The sequence below is a fragment of the Salmo trutta genome, chromosome 5, assembly GCF_901001165.1.
Source record: "Salmo trutta chromosome 5, fSalTru1.1, whole genome shotgun sequence".
Taxonomy (NCBI): Eukaryota; Metazoa; Chordata; class Actinopteri; order Salmoniformes; family Salmonidae; genus Salmo; species Salmo trutta.
The window spans coordinates 50,507,025-50,524,499 of NC_042961.1; the positions used below are offsets into that span (position 1 = coordinate 50,507,025).

The 17,475-nt window shown below is 43.9% G+C and overlaps 1 long non-coding RNA gene across 1 annotated transcript; it reads right to left on the bottom strand.

Moving 5' to 3' along the window:
- Positions 1-366: 366 nt before the first annotated feature.
- LOC115193425 (uncharacterized) lies at positions 367-4,918 on the bottom strand. Its single transcript, XR_003878175.1, has 2 exons — positions 4,810-4,918; positions 367-487 (listed from the first exon to the last, which is right to left on the bottom strand). It is a non-coding gene; the product is annotated as an uncharacterized LOC115193425 (long non-coding RNA).
- Positions 4,919-17,475: the final 12,557 nt, after the last annotated feature.

The following is a 17,475-nucleotide window of genomic DNA, read 5'->3' on the forward strand; positions in this document are numbered from 1 at the left end:
CAGGTAAAAGGTTAAGATAGGCTTTCAAGTTTCAACATTCAATTGCACCTGTTAGGTCATGCCAGATCAGTGCTCGCGAAGGAGAGAACAAAACAAGGAGAGTATGCCTCTTTACACTATTGAGATGTACCCCAAGTCTGTCCCAGTGGTAACTTCTGCTTCCCCCCATTCACAAAAGTTTCCACGCACCTGCTCCCTCCTCCTCCCTACCAGTTTTCATGGGCTTTGTCTTGGGTTTTTAGGTTTTGCCCTGTGGCTGTGGGGGGCTCCACTGAGCGCGGAGAAAGTGGAGGGCTTTGGGGCCCTGCAAGAAAAGAAACTCCTTACTGAGGCGAGGCACCTCCAATACCTTCTTCTCCTCTTCTCCTTTTTGTCTTTCTCCTTCTCCTGCGTCTGGTTTGGTCTGCACATCTCGCTGCGTGCCTCGCAGATCTCCTCTGTATCCCAGCTGATCCCGTAGTGCAGCCGCTGGACCACGAACCACACCCTGACCTCAGATAAAGACAAGAAAATATTCCATTGGTTGTTTTCACCAAAATGTGCTTTGTGTTATTTAAGCTTGTCAATGAAACTAATTACAGGACATCACATACAAAAACATACAGAATATATAGAGGAGTGGTTGCCCTGATACATGGCTGCTGACCCCTAATGGCTTCTGGAAAAAGCTGCTAATGGAAAGATGCTGAGCAAGGACCACACGTTGGTAGTTTGCCCACGCTATCTCGAAGTCAACTAGGAGTGAATGCCCTACTCGCTTCCCACAGCAGGCCCTGAGGGAGGGAAGGGATCTGGGCCAGGGATGGAGGTCGGGCATGGTGGTGTTGGTATTGGGGCGGCAGGTAGCCTAGTTAGAGCGTTGGACTAGTAATCGAAAGGTTACAAGATCGAATCCCCGAGCTGACAAGGTAAAAATCTGCCGTTCTGCCCCTGAACAAGGCAGTCAACCCACTGTTCCTAGGCCGTCATTGAAAATAAGAATTTGTTCTTAACTGACTTGCCTAGTTAAATAACGGAAAAATCAAAAATAAATGAATTGGGGTGGCTGATCTGTATGTTAGGGCTGGCGCTAACTCGGTTTTCTTCTCTGTGAGCTGCAACAGCTGGATCTAGATGCTTGTTCATCTCTCTGCTGCCTGCTTTCTTCTGGTCACCACCGAACTCCTACTATGATGAATATAGAATGTAATATAGGCTACTGCTGGATGTACAATACACAATGAAGGTGTTATTAGGGGTTCAGGAGTGAAGCTGGTGAAACCCTGTTGTATTTGTTCTGGTTCATTAATATTATTATACTGGTTCTGCCAATTTACTGAAATAATCCAAATTCCTGTGAGATAATAAGGCCTGGGAGGATGCAAACGTGCATGATGGTAAATGGCCAAACTTAACCATACTTGGTCACACTTAACCATACTTTACAGGCTATCTAGACTCATATCCCTGAACGTGTGGGTCAAATTTAATCAGTCTGAGTCAAACAGATCAAGAGATATACAAATGTGCCGTTATAGCGCCACCGTGTGGTCGATATTAAGGTGCTTGCATATGTTTAGTCTTGACAGTGTTTGCAAAATGTGTACCAAGGGTTGTTACAATACAAATATTTGTGACTGATTATAGTGATTTATGTACGAGACCACATGAGTGTTTATTGGTCAATAGCGGCCATGTTGTTTTTGGTACAAGCATGGAAAATATTGTGTTGAGAGACCTTTGTCCATAGATGCCACGTATTACGTTTTGTGCAGTTTGGTCATTTGGTTCCAGTAGTGTTTTAAATGTAAAAAAAAAAATCTAAATTGCGAAAGATCCATCATGGCGGACTTTGTGGTTCCTTGAGGAACATTTTTTCTTTGCCATATATACCCATATATAGAATTTCAGAACTCTAGCTCAAACGAGGTGAGGGGCGTGAGCTTTCAAGTTTGCATTTTCAATCGCTTGATATAGCGCCACCATGTGGACAACTGGCATGCCATCGTATGAGAGGGTGTGGCCCATGGCCCTTTACCATCATGCACATTTGCATCCTCCTAGACCTCATCTCACAGAATTTGCATTACTTCAGCAAATAGGCGAAACCGGTATAATAATAATAATAATGAACCAGAACAAATAGAACAAACACTCCTCTATATATTCTGTATGTTGTTTGTTGTACTTGATGGCCTGTAATTAGTTTCATTGACAAGCTTTAATAACGCAAAGAAATTTAGGTGAAAGCAACAATACAATATTTTCTTGTCTTTATCTGAGGTCAGGGTGTGGTTCATGGTCCAGCGGCTGCACTACGGGATCAGCTGGGATACAGAGGAGATCTGCGAGGCACGCAGCGAGATGTGCAGACCAAACCAGACGCAGGAGAAGGAGAAAGACAAAAAGGAGAAGAGGAGAAGGAGAAGGTATTGGAGGTGCCTCGCCTCAGTAAGGAGGATGACGGGAGTAACAGGAGGGAACATTCACCCGTCTCTTTTCTTGCAGGGCCCCAAAGCACTCCACTTCCTCCGCGCTCAGTGGCGCCCCCCACAGCCACAAGGTAAGACCTAGAAAACCGAAACAAAACCCATGAAAACAATGTCAAACCCCACATGCTCAACAAGAAGCCTTCGAAGGAGGAGCTCCATCGTCTGCAGGCCCTCACCAGGCTCCACATGAAGTACATCTGCAAGTGGTTCTGTAACCAACGCTTTTTGCTCGCGCTTTCCACTGGGTCAAGGCCGACCCAGAGGAGAACGGCCAATCACAGCCCAATGGCCTCCTGTCATCACAAACACAGCTCATTCAGCATCTGACACAACCAGCACCACCACAACGTGACTGCATGGACAGACCACCACCGAAGAAGAAAAGGGTCTCTCAGGCAGATGATGTCGACATCATAAGCAGGAGCTGCAACGGTAGCCATGACAAGCCTAATGACACCACCCACCAGATTAGGTCAAGCTTGGAGGGGGAGGAAGTAGAGAAAGAACCACCTGAAGTACAGAAGAAGAAGAAAACACAAGACCAGAGCTGGAGTTAAGAGATGCAAAGAGAACAGCAAGAATTCCTCAAAGGACAAACTGAAGGAGGAGCGGAAAGACGTGGGGATCACAACATTCATAAACAACCCACGGAGAAGAACAAGCTTTCAAAATGGGCCTGTGGCCAAGAACAAGACCATGGCCCAGCTGGAGCTCCTGAGACAGAAGCAGACTGGCTCTTGTGGAAGGTTCTCACCAAGTGGTTCGGAGACACACGTTACCACCTCAAGCAGGACATGGAGTGCTGGATGAGTGGGGAGGAGAGCCTGAAAGTCCTGGCGCAGATCAGGGAGAAGCAGAGGCAGCGGAACCAGTTGATGACTGGAGACAGATCCATCAGAGTCCACCATGCTGTCATTGTGTCCCGTGACTCGTAGTGCTAATGGGGAGGCTGGTAGGGAGGAGGAGGAAGCAGGGGGGTGGAAACTTGTGGATGAGGTGAAGCAGAAGTGATCGCTGGGACAGATTTGGGGTACATCTCAATAGTCTAAAGAGGCTTCCTCTTTGTTTCGTTCTCTCCTTCGTAAGCACTGATCTGGCATGACATAACCGATTGAAATGACATGTTGAAACTTGGAATCCTAACTTAACCTTTTATCTGTTTGCGGTGTGTAGTGGATATTTTAAGCAATAATGTGGAGAGGTTAATCACCAATCAGGATATTAATTTTATTCAAATAACTTATCGATTAGGGGGCTGGTCACAATACACACTAAAGGGAATAGAGCGAGAGCCATCTGATTCTGAGTTGGGGCTTGCCTTATATAGTTTACCTTGTTACATTTTCTTCATCCACCACAACTGTCTCACTGTGTTGAACCAACTGATTGTCTTCTGTGTTCTCGTACTAAGAACTGTTTATTCTTAAAATAGAGGATAAGGAGAGAGTTGTTCGGAACAGAGATACCTCTTTCCGAACATGCAAGTTTCAGACTTACAGGGGTCGGGGTAAGAACACGAGATGTGCACAGCCGTGGTGGATTTAGAGACAGAGTTAGGTGACAACAGCATCTTACACAGCCTGAGTAACAGGATTGTACATACCTATCATTTAAAGTAATGCTAATACTAATCCCCCCCCCCCACACACACACACACACATTCCCCTCTCAAGGGACTATGTTCCTTTCAGGAAAAATTATGAACAGTAGCATGGCAAATCTTACTAACAATTGTTGCAGAGTATATAAAAAATAAAAAATAGGGAATCAAACCCCTTGTAACGTCTGTCATAGAGAGGGGACCAAAGCGCAGCATGTTTAGTGCTCATAATGAATATTTATTAAACTCAGAATACTAAAGACAAAATAACAACCAAACAGCCACCAGTTCTGTCAGGTAACAGATAACTAAACAGAAAATAACTATCCACAAACACAAGTGGAAAAAAAAAACCTACTTAAATATGATCTCCAATTAGAGACAACGAGGACCAGCTGCCTCTAATTGGAGATCATCCCAAAAAACAACAACATAGAAATAGAAAACATAGAAAAACACAAAACACCCCCTGTCACGCCCTGACCTACTCTACCATAGAAAATAACGTCTTACTATGGTCAGGACGTGACACCCCTTCAATGTCGAGTACCTTATTTCCATGTAAGATTCCTCCGTTAGGAAACTGAGTTTACAACCTTTATTCCTCAAAACATACTTGCACATGTTTAATCATACAGAATAATACATTGTTGAGGAAAATACAGAAATAAGAAACAGAAATTAGAAATGCTCCCCAAGTAACAGGAGAACAATGTTTAGAGCAGTACAGTAACTTACCATATCGTCATCGCAGCCCATCAGAGTCAGCTTGTTCTGTAGTCACCCGGGATTGCGGTTAGCTAGTTGCAAAGATCCAGATGAAAATGTTCAGAGTTTGCGGTAGGAATCCGGGGATATGGGGGGGGGGAATAATAATAATAAGTCCGTTATGCTCTGGTTTGAGTCACGTTGTTTAAACTGGCCAGAGTTTTCCGAGCTAAAGGCTAGCTGAAGACCGCTAGCAATGGTTTGCTGACTGATAGCTGGTAGGTAGTTAGCTGGCTAGCTTCAGTTGAGGGATTCCAGATCCGAAGTAAATAGAAATACTTTAGAAAAAAAACAGACCCACGCCACATTGGGTGAGGCGGGTTGCAGGAGAGTATTTAGAAGTTGAGGTTTAGAAAAATATTTTTCAAAGATATGCGAAGAAAAGATGTAAAAATATATATACAAGGGACACGACAGGACAAAGACGTCTGACTGCTACGCCATCTTGGGTTCAATGTTAAGATATTTCTTAGTCCTTTTCACTTAAATAAGTGAGTTTAATGATTTGCAAAAGTTTTAGATGATATAGTATTCCAGAACTTTTTTTCCAAATAGCTAGTTAGTTGTTCTGTTATTTTCATGCGGACCAAATATTAAAGCTAGGATGGAATAAATACAGAAAACTACTGACAAACATCTGTTTCATATTCTGTAGAGACACACTAGTACCTCAGTCAAATTACACCCAGTATGTTGAGGGAAAACTGTTGTGGAATACAGAATGTGTTCAAAGTATGTTCTTAACATAGGCTAAAGAGGTGAGGGAGACAGGACAGCTTTGAGTGTTACCTTGACTTACTGTTGATTTCACACTTTTCTCAATATTTTATATAGTCAGAGATTATATAAAATGTCCATGCAATCAGCATTTCACATGATTGTACTTGACTGTGTCAGTTACTTTGTGAGAATGTTGTTTCTGTCTATGCATTATTATGTACTTGTAACTGACTAGTTTTCCCTATGGCGGTATATTTACTTTACTTCCAGTGTTTCAGAGGATAATTCAATTTTATATGTATCTGGTTTTAGTCAAACGTGTTATGCAGGTTTTATGCCACTTTTTTTTTTTCAGTCTTGCCACTTCTGACCAGTAAAGAGCATTCCATATGATTTGTGTTTTAGAGTTCATTGTTTATTTTTCCTTTTAACATCGAATCACAACATGACAATTAAAGATCCACACATTTATACAAAATAAAGTACAGATATTAATTGTACTGTTTGTTAAAATGTCAAACTGTTAAGAAAATCAGAACGTACTGCTTAGACCTGTTTGACCTAAATATCTGAAGTGAAACATCAGCATTAACATCCAATCATTTGACAATTTACATGATTTATTGGACAATAATATATCAATTGTACTCTGTTTGTACTCTGTTTGTGTACTATCACATGTAATTTCATGAATGACAATGTATTAACATTTTGTAAGCTAGACATTTTTTTATAAATGGAAGGGAGAGGGGGCAGACAACAATTACAGACTCCTTAATTAATTAATTAATTTGAACTAATTAACCATTTTGTTCTAGTTTGGTGTTTTGGCTTGTATCCTTGTTCTTATGTTCTACTGTCTTTCGACTCTTTATTATGTATTTTTTGAATGTCTTTATGTTTACACACCTGTCTGTGATCTGAGCCCCTCACTGGAAAAAAACAAGAAAAACTTTCACATAATTATTTTTTTAAACTAGCCAGGATCCAAACTTCTACAAAAAGAGTTCTACCTGCAACCAAAACTGGTTCTTCAAAGGTTCTTCAGACAAAGAACCTTTTTAAGGTTCTGAATAGCAACTTTTTTTCTAAGAGTGTAGACATTACACCAGCTCACAGAACACCCCCATATACGGCGTACCGATAACCTTCCCACATGTGCACATTGGATCCTGTTGAGACACAAGCTGTTGGTAGGAAGAATACAGCTGCTGAGTCTTGGGTTGTTCATGGACTGCTCCACATGGGCACCCCCACTGCTGCTCTGGCTGAACGTTCACTCCATAGAGACCGTACTCTCCATAGTCATTTAACTGACTGTAACCTCCAAAGACTCTGGCTCTGGACTGTCTGGCTCTGGCTCTGGCTGGTCTACTTCCTGTTTCCAAGGTGACAAAGGGAGCTAGGTCACCCTGATGATGCCGGATCTCCATTCTGTGCAGTTCCGTCCTCTGGTGATATCCGTCCCTGCTGTAGAAGGACAGGGATGCTGGGTAGGAGGTTTTGTCCCAGAACACTTCTAATTCTATCGGACGGGGTACTGTTTCAAGTAGAGCTGCAGTTTTACCAGGAAGATAGATTAACTAAGACTTGAAGTCTGCCTGTGAACTCAGTTGGCCCTTCAGCCAGCGCAGAGCAAAAACGTTGGCATTCCCAGAAGAAGAAACGTTGACACGTAAGCCAATGGTCCAATCACAGTCCTCAGATAGTTTGACCACCCACCTAAGCTTGGCATCAGAGCCGCTATCCTGGCACAGAAGAGTATGGGTGGTGAGTTTGGCAAGCGGGGTGTAGAACACTTTCCTGTGGTCCTGGGAAAGAGACATTCCCCTTCCCAAGCTCTTGGGGTCAAAGGTCAAAGGGGTGGAACCTTGTGCTTTCTGGTGGTTCTCGGGGTCGACCAGAGCCAGCAGAGAACTCCAAAGCTGTGTCATCTGCTCCACGAGCTTTCCTCCACTCTGCTGTAGCTCCTGGACCAGCCTGTCCTGGTCGGCCCCGGGCTCCAGCCCCTTCCTCAGATCCACAGCACGGGCCTTCTCCACAGCCTGGTGCACCCCTGCATAACCCTGGAGGAAGCGGAAGGAGTCCCCATCAGACAGGGCAGCCTGCATGGTCCTCTTGGAGGTATTGATGGACACTATGCGAGCTGAGATGGAACTCTTGACGCTCGTCAGGGTGATGTCGCGGAGGGCGGACACTCCCTCGATGAGCCGGACACTGGAGCTAGCCAACCTCTCCCTCTGCTCCTTATCCCACCCCCCTAGTTCCTGAATCTGTCTCTCTCTCTGGGCCAACTCCTTCTGCTCTTCCTTCAGCTTCTCTCCCAGCTCTTTGTGTGCCTTAGGCAATGTTTTCATATTGTGGACGCGATGCTGGTCCTCGATGGCGCAAGACATGCACACGCTGGTTAGGTCATCCAAGCAGTAGTACTCAAGAATCTTACCGTGGTGGGGGCATTTGGTGGCCAACCCATCTCTCCCAGCCCCCGGTGCTATGGGTTCAGTCAGGGTATGTGTCTGCAGCAGCAATGGCACTGTCAGGTGTGGTTCCAAGTGCTGGGCACACATGGACATCTCACATTTGATGCAGGTCTTCAATGCTGTCTTTTTGTCATCCACACACATGTCACAAACAACAGCCTGGATATCCGGCAGAACCTGGCACACCTCAATCATTTTCACTTCTGGGATCCCTGGTGCGGTTGAAGCTATCTCAACAAATGGTGGTGGGAATCGGGTCTTTCGCGTTGGCGTTGTCCTTCGCATGTTAAAAATACCTCTTAGTAGCCTCTCTCAATCTTACTGACAATAAGCCTTTCAAAGTCGTTGGCCCCTATAATTATCTAAACGTTTTACTTGTTGGCCTGTTTGCTTTTGCTTGCTCTCTGTCTCTGATCTGCGTTTGAGGCCACTCCTAGATTCATCTCATGCAATATTGATGCGTTCATAACCAGGTGGGAAGGTGGTAGTTACCAATTGTGAAGTCGTAAATTCGAGTTGGGTGCAGAAATGTAACCACTCAAATTCATAGACAGAGCTATGGATGACCATCAATTTACATATTATAGTTTTGAGGTTATACAGTGTTTGTTTATATTTACTTTGTTTACAAACATTGGAATAAAAAAGCTTATTTTGGGTTCTGATGAGGTTGGTCAGTTGAACTAAGCTCATGAGGCACTTATAAGTTATATTCTTCAATAATAAATGGTACATAGCATTAATTTATGTTCAAAAATTGATGTAGCAACTGCTGATTCCCCTTTAATGATTACATTTCTCCACCATTTCCTGGTTGATAAAATTCTAATGGTTCGACTAATTTAAGTTTATGTGACAACAAACAATGAATTGTGTAGATAAGCATTTTGTACAATCTAAAAATAAAGCGAAATAAAAAAATGTATAACCAATAATATCGTATTTCTGATGTTTGAAGCTCGTGTACAAAAACGAAAGTAAAAATACGAGAACGGGAAGAAGCACAGAAATTGCGCACATAGATCGGTCTTCTACTTCTCAGGCTTTCTTTCAACGAGAATGACAGATCTATAATTCACTATTCATTTATGAATTTGGTCGGGCAGCCCAAATTGCCAGAGAGGAAGAGAGATGCCCAACTCGACGGAAAATCTGTCTCCCTCCAACAGTTGGCGTCTTTTCGTTGTTTCGCCTACCAAGAAATTCGTTTGTGTATGGAGGTCGATGAGAGTTTCGAATATGATCAACTAAAAAATGTATGGCTTATTTGCTACGGGAGGTTAATTTGATCGAATATACGTTTCGTAATTATAAAGTTGTTACGAGTGTACCAAAATAAGTAGGACACGTGACATCCCGGGAACTTTGAGAGAAAAAATGACATCATTACAAAATACAAAAAATAAATAAATCAAAAACCATGCCGCAACTTCAGTCACAGTTCAAATCACATCCCCACACAGGCTCAGGGGCCAAAGAGGACGGAGCACTCACTGTCAGGCGACAGGACTCCCTGCAATAACCCCGCTGCAAAAATCCTGGGTCCCTAAACACATTCAGCTGCGATCACAACGATGTCTGCCCATCCTCTACAACGTTCTCGCTTGAGCTGCGCAGCAGATAACCAACGCAACAAACGCTACAAAGTGCAACATGTCTGGATCCCGTGTATAGAGTTACTTTGCGAGAATGTTGTCTCTGCATTATTATGCTAAGGTGTTTAACTGACTAGTTTTCACCAGGGTGGTATATTTACTTTACAGTGATTTGGAGGATAATTCCATTTGATATATTTTTCTTTTAGTGAAACGTGTTATGCATTTTGTAAGCCTTCTGTTTTGTTGTTACAGTCTTGTCAGTTCTAACCAATAAAGGTAATTCCATATGATTTGTATTTTAGAGTTCATTGTTCATTTTACATTTTAGCTAAACATGACCATTAAAAATCCACTGCAAGCTCATTGCTTATAGCGGCCATATTGTTTAGTTAGAGCCTTGGAAAATATTGTGCATCCATAGATGCTATATACCAAATTTGGTGCCAATCGGTCCAGCGGTTCTGGAGAAGAATACATTTAAAGTAGTTAACATCATTGAAAATGGTCCAAAATACATCAAAAGCATATTGCCTGCATATTGCATGATCCGTTTCATTTTGAGTTCTGATATTTTGCAAGTGTGGTAAACAGTACAGAAGTAATTTGTCCTAGGGCAATGTGTCAAATTTTTCCTGATGGTGGCACAGTGGTCCCATAGCTGAACCCCGGCATTGCTGCTTGCAGCTATATTTCCATGTGTTGTTGTTGTCCAGTGCTTGACTTGGACTAAAATATGTGCTAGTACTCATTTTGGGTGCCTGAACTGTTTATATTTAAGTGCAACAACTCCACAATACTTTTAGCCAATATTTTATAAGAGGTGCATGATCTTATGCAGTAGAAATGTTGATGTACTGGTACTCAGTAACTTTGAACTCCTGCCCAAGTCAGGCACTGTTGCGAATGTCCATTGGGTGGGCCTGGGAGACATGGGTGGGCCTGAGAGGGTATAGGCCCACCCACTTGGGAGCCAGGCCCAGCCAATCAGAATGAGTTTTTCTCCACAAAGGGGCTTTATTACAGACAGAAATACTCCTCAGTTTCATCAGCTCTCCGGGTTGCTGGTCTCAGAAGATCCCATGGGTAAAGAAGTCAGATGTGGACGTCCTGGGCTGCCATGGTTACACGTGGTATGCTGTTGTGAGGCTTGTTGGACATACTGTCACATTTTATAAAACGATGTTGGAGGCAGCTTTGTATGTGGTTTGAAATGTGGCTTGAAGTATCCCATTCCATGTGGTTTTTTGGCTCTTCAGACTGCAGGAAAAAGAACTGTGTCCGACTCCCCTGTTGACTTCAAACCATAGTTGTGTAACCGACTGCATTAGCCTAACTACTCGAACACACCCATTGCCAGTCATGTACAGAGCAAGGCAGATTTCTCGGCGACGCGTCAAATTCACAAAGAAATGTAAAGTATAGATCTTTCATTCGCATTGAAAGTAAGTATAAGAAGCGGTAGATCCGTTCTATGTGCTCTTTTTCTAAAATGTCCGTTATATTGTGTTTTGTCATCTTTTTACTTTCGGTTTGGTACAACGGCATCTGACAGCTGAAAATCCAATATTTTATTGAAAGGATATTTCACAGTGCTTTAGATTGTACAACGATTTAAACTGAAATTAGGCAAACCATCATAATTTTAGCAACCAGGAACTTTTGGCGGACTGACGCATATATTGCACGAGGTGGACTCAAACGTAGATCAGACCAGACAGAGTGAACAAAAGCAAACGGACTGACAGGTAAAAAGTTGAGATTAAAAGCATTATAGAGGCTACGAGGCTAGAGGTATTTTAGCATGCGAAGGTCAAGGACAACGCAAAGCACCCGATTCCCACCACCATTTATTGGGGCAGCTTCAAGCGAACCAGGGCTCACAGAAGACATGTCTGAGGGGTGCCAGGCTCTGCCGTTGCCGGACAGCCAGGCCGTTGATTGAGACCTAATTTACAGAAGACAGGAAGCCAGCACTGAAGACTTGCATCAAATGTGAAAGGTCCATGTGTGCCCAGCACTTGGAGCCACACCTTTCAGTCCCATTTCTGCTGTAGACACATACCCTGACTGAACCCATAGCACCGGGGGCTGGGGGAGTTGGGTTGGCCACCAAATGCCCCCACCACGGTAAGATTCTGGAGTACTACTGCTTGGACGACCTAACTAGTGCTTGCATGTCCTGCGCCATCGAGGACCTGCATCGCATCCACAACATGAAGACCCTGCCTAAAGCACACAAAGAGCTGAGGGAGAAGTTGAAGGAGGAGCAGAAGGCTTTGGCCAAGAGAGAGAATCAGAGCATGAAACTAAGCAGGTGGGACAAGGAGCAGAGGGAGAGGTTGGCGAGCTCCAGTATCCGACTCATTGAGGGAGTGTCCTCCCTCCGCGACATCACCCTGACGGGCGTCCAGAGTTCTGTCTCAGTTCGCTTAAACTCCATCAAGACCTCTAAGAGAACCATGCAGGCTGCCCTGTCCGAGGGGGACTTCTTCCGCTTCCTCCAGGGGTATGAAGGGGTGCACCAGGCTGTGGAGAAGGCCCGTGCCGTGGATCTGAGGAAGGGGCTGGAGCCCGGGGCCGACCGGGACAAGCTGGTCCAGGAGTTACAGCAGAGCGGAGGAAAGCTGCTGGAGCAGACGACCCAGCTGTGGAGTTCTCTGCTGGCTCTGGTCGACCCCGAGAACCACCAGGAAAAACAGGGTTCCCCAGGGTTTACCTCCCACCGCCACGTTGAACTTTGACCCCAAGAGCTTGGGAAGGGGCATGTCTCTTTCCCAGGACCACAGGAAAGTGTTCTACACCCCGCTTGCCAAACTCACCACCCATACTCTTCTGTGCCAGGATAGCGGCTCTGATGCCAACCCTAGGTGGGTGGTCAAATTCTCTGAGGACTGTGATTGGACCGTTGGCGTATGTGACAAGGAAGCTACTGAGAATTTCAATAATGGCCATGTCTATGCTCTGCGCTGGCAGAAGGACCAACTGAGCTCTGTTTGCACTCAGTACTATGAGAGTGTTAGGCGTAGTGATGGGATGACCTATACAGATAAACCTCCAGAGGCACATGTCGATTCTCAGTGTATCTATCTTCCTGGGCAAACTGCAGCTCAACCTGAAACAATACCCCGTCCCATAGAACTAGAAGTGTTCTGGGACAAAACCTCCCCAGCATCCCTGTCCTTCTACAGCAGGGGCAAATGTCACCAGAGGATGGAACTGCACAGAATGGAGATCGAGCATCATCAGGGTGACCTAACCCCCTTTGTCACCCTGGGAACAGGAAGTAGCCCAGCCAGTGCCAGAGAGTACAGAGATTACAGTCAACCAGAGCAGAAGTGGAGGTGCCCATGTGGAGAGGTCCATCAGATTCAGCAGCAGTCTTCCTACCACCAGCAGTGGTCTAACCAGGGTCCCATGTGCAAGTGTGAGAGGGTTATCGGTACGGCATATATAGAGGTGTTTTGTGAGCTTGTATAATGTAGGCAATGTCTAGGTAAAGTGCATTGAATTCAGTTTGGATCCCGGCTAGTGAGTTGTTGGTACTGTAGGATTCTAATGTGTGTTGGACTCACTGGTTGGATTTGAGTTGACATGTAAGGCAGGACTTTTTCTCCCCCTGCTGTTCACCCACCTATCATAATGTTGTCCCAATGTATCAATAACTTCCACTTTTTCATGTTCCGTAATCACATTTTTCTGACCTCATTATTGTAAAATAAATCCTGTAAATAGTCAATTGATGTAATGTAAATGCTGATGTTTCTGTTCAGATATTCAACTGGGTCATTTACAAACAGGTCTGAGAAGTACATTCTGAATTTCTTAAGTTTGACATTTTAACAAACAGACAGTACAATTAATATCTGTGCTATATGTTGTATATATGGGTGGATTTTTAATGGTCATGTTTAGCTAAAATGTAAAATGAACAATGAACTCTAAAATACAAATCATATGGAATTACCTTTATTGGTTGGAACTGACAAGACTGTAACAACAAAACAGAAGGCTTACAAAATGCATAACACGTTTTACTAAAAGGAAAAGATATAAAATGGAATTATCCTCCAAATCACTGTAAAGTAAATATACCACCCTGGTGAAAACTAGTCAGTTAAACACCTTAGCATAATAATGCAGAGACAACATTCTCGCAAAGTAACTCTATACACGGGATCCAGACATGTTGCACTTTGTAGCGTTTGTTGCGTTGGTTATCTGCTGCGCAGCTCAAGCGAGAACGTTGTAGAGGATGGGCAGACATCGTTGTGATCGCAGCTGAATGTGTTTAGGGACCCAGGATTTTTGCAGCGGGGTTATTGCAGGGAGTCCTGTCGCCTGACAGTGAGTGCTCCGTCCTCTTTGGCCCCTGAGCCTGTGTGGGGATGTGATTTGAACTGTGACTGAAGTTGCGGCATGGTTTTTGATTTATTTATTTTTTGTATTTTGTAATGATGTCATTTTTTCTCTCAAAGTTCCCGGGATGTCACGTGTCCTACTTATTTTGGTACACTCGTAACAACTTTATAATTACGAAACGTATATTCGATCAAATTAACCTCCCGTAGCAAATAAGCCATACATTTTTTAGTTGATCATATTCGAAACTCTCATCGACCTCCATACACAAACGAATTTCTTGGTAGGCGAAACAACGAAAAGACGCCAACTGTTGGAGGGAGACAGATTTTCCGTCGAGTTGGGCATCTCTCTTCCTCTCTGGCAATTTGGGCTGCCCGACCAATAGTGAATTATAGATCTGTCATTCTCGTTGAAAGAAAGCCTGAGAAGTAGAAGACCGATCTATGTGCGCAATTTCTGTGCTTCTTCCCGTTCTCGTATTTTTACTTTCGTTTTTGTACACGAACTTCAAACATCAGAAATACGATATTATTGGTTATACATTTTTTTATTTCGCTTTATTTTTAGATTGTACAAAATGCTTATCTACACAATTCATTGTTTGTTGTCACATAAACTTAAATTAGTCGAACCATTAGAATTTTATCAACCAGGAAATGGTGGAGAAATGTAATCATTAAAGGGGAATCAGCAGTTGCTACATCAATTTTTGAACATAAATTAATGCTATGTACCATTTATTATTGAAGAATATAACTTATAAGTGCCTCATGAGCTTAGTTCAACTGACCAACCTCATCAGAACCCAAAATAAGCTTTTTAATTCCAATGTTGGTAAACAATGTAAATATAAACAAACATGGTATAGCCTCAAAACATGATTAAAACTATAATATGTAAATTGATGGTCATCCATAGCTCTGTCTATGAATTTGAGTGGTTACATTTCTGCACCCAACTCGAATTTACGACTTCACAATTGGTAACTACCACCTTCCCACCTGGTTATGAACGCAGCAACATTGCATGAGATGAATCTAGGAGTGGCCTCAAACGCAGATCAGAGACAGAGAGCAAGCAAAAGCAAACAGGCCGACAAGTAAAACGTTTAGATTTTAATTATAGGGGCCAACGACTTTGAAAGTCTTATTGTCAGTCAGATTGAGAGAGGCTACTAAGAGGTATTTTTAACATGCGAAGGACAACACCAACGCAAAAGACCCGATTCCCACCACCATTTGTTGAGATAGCTTCAACCGCACCAGGGATCCCAGAAGTGAAAATGATTGAGGTGTGCCAGGTTCTGCCGGAGATCCAGGCTGTTGTTTGTGACATGTGTGTGGATGACAAAAAGACAGCATTGAAGACCTGCATCAAATGCGAGATGTCCATGTGTGCCCAGCACTTGGAACCACACCTGACAGTGCCATTGCTGCTGCAGACACATACCCTGACTGAACCCATAGCACCGGGGGCTGGGGGAGTTGGGTTGGCCACCAAATGCCCCCACCACGGTAAGATTCTTGAGTATTACTGCTTGGATGACCTAACCGGCGTGTGCATGTCTTGCGCCATCGAGGACCAGCATCGCGTCCACAATATGAAAACACTGCCTAAGGCACACAAAGAGCTGGGAGAGAAGCTGAAGGAAGAGCAGAAGGAGTTGGCCCAGAGAGAGAGACAGATTCAGGAACTAGGGAGGTGGGATAAGGAGCAGAGGGAGAGGTTGGCTAGCTCCAGTGTCCGGCTCATCGAGGGAGTGTCAGCCCTGCGTGACATCACCCTAACCTGCGTCAAGACTTCCGTCTCAGCTCGCATAGTGTCCATCAATACCTCCAAGAGGACCATGCAGGCTGCCCTGTCTGATGGGGACTCCTTCCGCTTCCTCCAGGGTTATGCAGGGGTGCACCAGGCTGTGGAGAAGGCCCGTGCTGTGGATCTGAGGAAGGGGCTGGAGCCCGGGGCCGACCAGGACAGGCTGGTCCAGGAGCTACAGCAGAGTGGAGGAAAGCTCGTGGAGCAGATGACACAGCTTTGGAGTTCTCTGCTGGCTCTGGTCGACCCCGAGAACCACCAGAAAGCACAAGGTTCCACCCCTTTGACCTTTGACCCCAAGAGCTTGGGAAGGGGAATGTCTCTTTCCCAGGACCACAGGAAAGTGTTCTACACCCCGCTTGCCAAACTCACCACCCATACTCTTCTGTGCCAGGATAGCGGCTCTGATGCCAAGCTTAGGTGGGTGGTCAAACTATCTGAGGACTGTGATTGGACCATTGGTTTACGTGTCACTGTTTCTTCTGGGAATGCCAACGTTTTTGCTCTGCGCTGGCAGAAGGGCCAACTGAGTTCACAGGCAGACTTAAAGTCTGAGTTAATCTATCTTTCTGGGGAAAATGAAGCTCTACCTGAAACAATACCCCGTCCCATAGAATTAGAAGTGTTCTGGGACAAAACCTCCCCAGCATCCCTGTCCTTCTACAGCAGGGGCAGATATCACCAGAGGACGGAACTGCACAGAATGGAGATCCGGCATCATCAGGGTGACCTAGCTCCCTTTGTCACCTTGGAAACAGGAAGTAGACCAGCCAGAGCCAGAGCCAGACAGTCCAGAGCCATAGTCTTTGGAGGTTACAGTCAGTTAAATGACTATGGAGAGTACGGTCTCTATGGAGTGAACGTTCAGCCAGAGCAGCAGTGGGGGTGCCCATGTGGAGCAGTCCATGAACAACCCAAGACTCAGCAGCTGTATTCTTCCTACCAACAGCTTGTGTCTCAACAGGATCCAATGTGCACATGTGGGAAGGTTATCGGTACGCCGTATATGGGGGTGTTCTGTGAGCTGGTGTAATGTCTACACTCTTAGAAAAAAAGTTGCTATTCAGAACCTTAAAAAGGTTCTTTGTCTGAAGAACCTTTGAAGAACCAGTTTTGGTTGCAGGTAGAACTCTTTTTGTAGAAGTTTGGATCCTGGCTAGTTTAAAAAAATAATTATGTGAAATTTTTTCTTGTTTTTTTCCAGTGAGGGGCTCAGATCACAGACAGGTGTGTAAACATAAAGACATTCAAAAAATACATAATAAAGAGTCGAAAGACAGTAGAACATAAGAACAAGGATACAAGCCAAAACACCAAACTAGAACAAAATGGTTAATTAGTTCAAATTAATTAATTAAGGAGTCTGTAATTGTTCTGTCTGCCCCCTCTCCCTTCCAGTTTAAAAAAAATGTGTAGCTTACAACATTTTAATACATTGTCATTCATGAAATTACATGTGATAGTACACAAACAGAGTACAATTGATTATATTATTGTCCAATAAATCATGTAAATAGTCAAATGATTGAATGTTAATGCTGATGCTTCACTTCAGATATTTAGAAATTGTTCATTTACAAACAGGTCTGAGAAGTACATTCAGATTTTCTTAACAGTTTGACATTTTAACAAACAGTACAATTAATATCTGTACTGTATTT